The sequence below is a fragment of the Xenopus laevis genome, chromosome 1L (assembly GCF_017654675.1).
Source record: "Xenopus laevis strain J_2021 chromosome 1L, Xenopus_laevis_v10.1, whole genome shotgun sequence".
NCBI classification, from domain to species: domain Eukaryota; kingdom Metazoa; phylum Chordata; class Amphibia; order Anura; family Pipidae; genus Xenopus; species Xenopus laevis.
Window position 1 is genome coordinate 141,081,877 of NC_054371.1, and position 6,000 is coordinate 141,087,876.

At 38.8% G+C, this 6,000-nt stretch overlaps 1 protein-coding gene across 1 annotated transcript in view; it reads right to left on the reverse strand.

Annotated features, from left to right (window-relative positions):
* Positions 1-5,694, reverse strand: part of cemip2.L (cell migration inducing hyaluronidase 2 L homeolog) — a 60,518-nt gene extending 54,824 nt beyond the window's left edge. Inside the window, exon 1 of the mRNA XM_018258784.2 lies at positions 5,157-5,694. The gene's annotated coding sequence lies outside the window, so the exon portion shown is untranslated. The remainder of the gene's footprint in view (positions 1-5,156) is intronic.
* Between the last annotated feature and the right edge of the window lie 306 nt (positions 5,695-6,000).

The following is a 6,000-nucleotide window of genomic DNA, read 5'->3' on the forward strand; positions in this document are numbered from 1 at the left end:
AGCCCGCTATCTAGAAAGCTCTGAATAAAGTAAAGCCTTCTCCCATAAAATTAACTTTCAATTCAGTGCAGGCATAATACCAGTAGGGCACCTTGTGTCACCTTCTGCCTCAACCCCTTCTCCTTCATATTCTGGTTTTAGAAACCGTACAAAACAACTAATGAAGACTAACTGAAAAGTTGCTTAGAAAAGGTTTATCTATAACAGTGCTGTCCAACTGTTGGCCCGTGGGTCACATCCGGCCTGCAAACCCCACCCTGCGTAGCCCCCCACATGAAAGTCTGCCTGTTGTGCTTGTTTACCTTGTGTAACTTTTAAAAGGTATCAATACTGAGATTGTTTGTCCCCTGCATTGTTTACACCTCAAATTCAGATTCTAAACTGCTGCAGATGTTAATCCATCCCCAGGTCTCCGTTGCACCTGCGAGTTCAGTAGTTTCCACAAAGCAAAGGCAACTGCCAATTTGTTGCAATATACGAGTATAGAGTAGAATAGATTGACACTTATTACGTTGATTGTAGCAATAAATTAGCTACTGAAAGCAAACAGGTGATTGAATGTCACTACCAAACAGTAAATATTACACAGTAGTGGGTTACATTAAGAACTAATTATCACTGATTATAAGTTCTTCCTGTAACCCAGAGTGCCAATCAATTCACTCTACCAGTTAAAGGGGATCTATTGCGAAAATGAAAATGTAATATAAGCTTTATCTTACCGAAATAAGAAATGTTCTAAATATAATCAAATTAAAAATTCTGTACGGTTTAAGAAATAATCAAGTTACTCCTCAGTATCTCACACTCCACAACCTGTCACTCTTCATGCTGAGGTCTGGGTCGGATTTTGATTGACAAGTAAGTCTAATACGTCTTTTAGGGGGGCTCCGTTTCCTAGCAGAATAACTCATATAACTAACTCCAGCACAAACAAAAGGTAACAAAATAACAGACTCTGGCAAACACCCTGCATGCAGAGAAACAGGATTTTCATCAGAGCCGGTTATTTTTAAAGCGTGAGCACCTAGGTTATTTTTAAAGCGTGAGCACCCCCCCCTGAAAAAAAAATCAAAATTCAAAAACTGACTCCACCTACTGCATGAAGACAGAATAAAGGGAGACAGGTTGCTTAGAGTGAAGAGTTACTTGATTATTTCATAAATGGTACATAATTTGTAATTGATTTAGTGAGTTTGTATAGTTTTAGTGAGATTATATATATATATATATATATATATATATATATATATATATATATATATATATATATATATATATATATATATATATATATATATATATATATATATATATATATATATATATATATATATATATATATATATATATATATATATATATAGATAGAATGCTGATGCACACCAGGATTTTCTTTTCAAAGTTACTTTATTTAATCGACGTTTCGGTCCACGTCTGGGAAGCTCTTTGCACCCAGGTGAAGTTTTTTCTAAGTGTGTGCTCAAGCCTTCTCATATATATATATATACATATATATTATATATATATATATATATATATATATATATATATATATATATATATATATATATATATATATATATATATATATATATATATATATATATATATACTTATATTAAATTTAGATTTTCGCGATAGATCTCCTTTAAGTGTAACATTCTAGCAAAGAGGCAGCATATACATCCTGATGGCAGAATAGAGAAATTGAATAGAACTACCAGTGACTATGGAAAACATGGTACAGCGATTGCTTGTGGGTTTCTAGAACATACCGTACTAGCCAGGAGACAAGAATATCTACTTACTGAAACTTTAGCCCTAGCTTTTATGAATGTCTGTTGCAGAGGAAAGTAGTCTCTAGGGAAATCTTACATCAGTTCTATATCTCTCAACAATACAGAAGGCTGGGTCGACAAAACAATTCATGACAATGGGAAAGGGTAAATCTATTACAGAATTAAAAGAAAGGAAAAGATGCAGATAGTATTGGTAGTGGGAAAAAAAATGAACAGAAAATGTTGTAACAGGGCACTGATTATCTCCTTTTATCCTATAGGGATTAAAAAGAAAGGCTAATTTACAGCATGGGAGTCATGTGACATATTTTGTGCCAACAATGAACCTTGGCAACCCCTCAAACCGGATCTGTCATTTTCACGCTTACCTTTAATGGAGAAGTTGTACCTGTTGATGCTAGAATGTAAAGGGGAAGGATGTGGGCATCACCTGGCACACCAGTATATTACTAATGTGCAAGGAAGGAAAAAAGGCACTCTGAAGCTCTGTCTGGGCAGACATTACAGGAACAGTAACACCAAAAAATGTAAGTGTTTTTAAAGTAATGACAATAGAATGTAATGTTGCAATACATTGGTAAAACTGATATGTTTGCTTCAGAAACACTAATATAGTCCATATAAACAAGCTGCTGTGTAGCAATGACAGAAATTGAAAAAAAGGCTATATGGCACAGGCTAAATAGTGGATAACAGATAACACCATTATGTTCTACAGAGCTTATCTACTATCTGCTGTGTAAGCTAAGCCTTTTCTCCTTTGAATGGCTGCCCCCATTGCTAGACAGCAGCTTATTTATATAAACAGTGTTTCTGAAGCAAATACAGCAGATTTACCAGTGCAGGGCAACACTGCATTAGATTCTAATTACTTTAAAACACTTAAATGGTTTGATGTTAGTGTTCATTTAAATACAGGGCTGCCTTGCACATGAGACTGCTGTGCTCAGTGCATTACACTGGATTGAATAGGCACAGGGTGCAGGCTGCACTTGCTGTGATTGATGGCAGCAAATTGTTTATAGACTATAAGGGGCACATAACAATGCCAGAACTAGCACCGCAGTCCACAGTAAATGAGATGCACATGCATTTTTTAAAGCTAACCATATTTTCCGCTGATTCCCCCCCAAAACCACACATTTATCTATAGGTCCGAAATTTACATTCAACCAGCCCAGGTCTAGTACACTACTACTCAAAGGAACCTACTGGAGAAAAGAATCTGGGAATCGTAATGCTTAACTGAACAAAAGTAGCAGTACTCCCATTACATAAAACCGCCATTATTCTTACATACGATAATACCAGCAACGTTTCGGACCTGCCAGGTCCTTTTTCAAGCTGACAAAGTAACAAGCTTGAAAAAGGAACTTGCAGGTCTGAAACGTTGCTGGTATTGCCGTATATGTAAGAATAATGACTGTTTTACATAATGGGAGTGCTGCTACCTTTGCTCACTTTGAATTGGAAGGAATGTAAAAGTGAACATATCTATTGAGTGGATAAAAGTTATGCAACGTGTGCTGGAATATTGCTTTGATAGTAATGTTTAAGGCAAATAACATATTATTCAAGCAATTAATATAATTTGGCAAGGACGTATGAAGTACATTTAAAGAGATATGCTCATAAATTGTTAACAGCAAGTAACAGATGTCTCACAATAACACAAGCTCCTCGCAGCTACTGTGTGAAGTTCCAAGGGTGTGCAGCAACCACAATCTACCATCAGCATTACTAGCCACAATTGATTACAATCAGCAATTAAATCTACTGGAGTGACTCCACTACGGATGCTGAATTTGGCACAAGAAGGTGCTGGCGGTAAACGACTGGGTGGGGGAGAGGCAAGAGAGGGTATATCCTTGGCATGATAGCAATCCACAGGTCTGCAGCTATTCTTACAAGTTATCAGTACTGGGTAGATCTGATGCTAGGTCAGCACACAAACTAAAGGGGTAGTGTCACCTCACTGTGAGGTATTCATTACATTTGTGCCAGTAGTTAATGTGATTATGAGCTGATGATTGCTGGGTGCTCACACTCGAAACATGTCATTGTCACTCAGTTGCCAAAAAATGATGGAGCTGAAACATACTGCTGTTTAACCAAAGTCGATCACCGCCCTTCTTCGAGCTTTCTGGCCCGCTGAGAGAGATGACTGTGCCAGAAGTGACATCTTCCAATAAACTGCTGAGTGTTCTACTGTAAGATTGGAGAGCAATCGTCACTGCTTGAATTGGTGGATATTACTACATACAGCTGGGAATTGTATCATGCACTCAGGCCTGCAAAGCTGTTACAGTGTTGCACCTATATGTGAGTGTACAGATAGATAGATTATATATATATATATATATATATATATATATATATATATATATATATATATATAAGTTATGTGTATATATATATATAAACACTGGGTTTCATTTAGAGGGGTTGAACTTGATGGACTTTGGTCTTTTATCAAGCCAACTTAACTACGTAACTATAACCATACCCATTTATCTATATGGGGCTTATCTACAAATAAAGGTGCGCATATATAAATATATATCAAAGCATCAGCAACTTATTCTAGTGCAAGTTAGAACAGATCAGACTGATTTTCCTGCTCTCCAATCACTGCCAGCCAAATCAGAAATGTTTTAGTTTGTTGGCATTTAGGCTAAATGTACAGCAGTAGATTGCCACACTATTTGTGGGTTATGGAGGACCCATTACAAATAATGGGAAGGGGAGGGCATTTGTCCATCATTTTTGGTTGTTAATAAAAGCATATTAAATGTGCCCTACTTTAAAGTTAATGCAAATTTCAATAACAGCCCCTGAATGGCACATTTTATGCAATAAGTATGAATCCTTCACACAACGCAAAGTGTTTCCACACTGTGGTCCTTCACTGTCACAGACCAGCAGGGGGTGACAGATACTCATGTGGCGTGAAGTATGTGGGTTGAAAGCCAGAAGTGGTTACATGACACTGCATTAGATCTCTAGTAAGATGATAAAGTGACTGTTTACCACCAATGACATCCAATTTGTTCACTGGCCTACAACTCCCAGCATTCTCCATAAGCTTAGAGTGGTATTCCAGTAAAATAAAAAAAAACAAGTTTATCTATGCTAGTTCACGTATAACTCGTGACAGTTCACGTATAACTAGTTTATGTATAACTCCTGACAGTCACCAGCAGGATACGTATAAGGAGAGTGCGCTGAGGGAACATACACAGAACAATAAAAGCAGAGATGAGGCAGAAGCCTTTGCCATAAAGAGTCACATCACGTGATTTATCGACTGTGCCCCCCCCCCCATAGAGAGAGTGACAATGGAGGAGTCCTTACCTTGCGCGCAGGCAGTAATACAGTAGAGCGCTCACACGTGCAAGAAGAAGCCGGCTGTTGCTGCGAGTCTCCCCCCAGCCATGGCACAGTGGCACTTACCCAGGCCAACTCTCCCCTCTGTGCGCTGGGCAGTGGGCACGGCTTGCTCAATAGGTACCACAAGTTTTTCCTCCCAGAAATGACGTCTCTCTCTTGTATCCTCCCCGACCTGGGGCGTTTGAACAACAAAAGGAGCTACTACTGCTGAGCGCCCGGCTTCTAGCTGCTAATTATTTCGCTTTGGCTGCTCTGTGCTTTACTTTATTGTTTCCTCTTTGGCTTTGGGACTCCTCTGTGTGACTTCCCCGCCTCCTCTCCGCCAACCTCGGCGGCGGCTGTACTCACTGACTGAAAAGAAAACCGCTGGCACCGGAGGAAGAGAGGCGCGGGATCAACTCGGGAGGGGGTTTCGGAGAGAATCCCTTGTGTCTTCTCCAGAGCAGCACTTTAGTGGGACTTGCCATATATATGTGTGTGTATATGGAGCAAAAGAGGAGGGGCTTCAACCCTGCCGTCCCCTGACCCATATCCTGTGCGCCCCCTACAGTCACATTGAGGGCTGACTCATATCCCCTCGCTGACAGGATTTTCAGCTCGCAAATGCCTTTTATGGTCCAAATTCTCATATATATGTATATGTTTTTAAAAAGGGTCACCAAATATTAAATGTATCTAAATTATAACCAGGATAATTTGTAGATAAAACACGTCAAACAGTCTCAATCTCAGACATGCAACAAAGCAGCAACAGGGAAATAAAAACTAGACGACTAGGGGTGGTTAACCTTTAAATTAACTTTTAGTA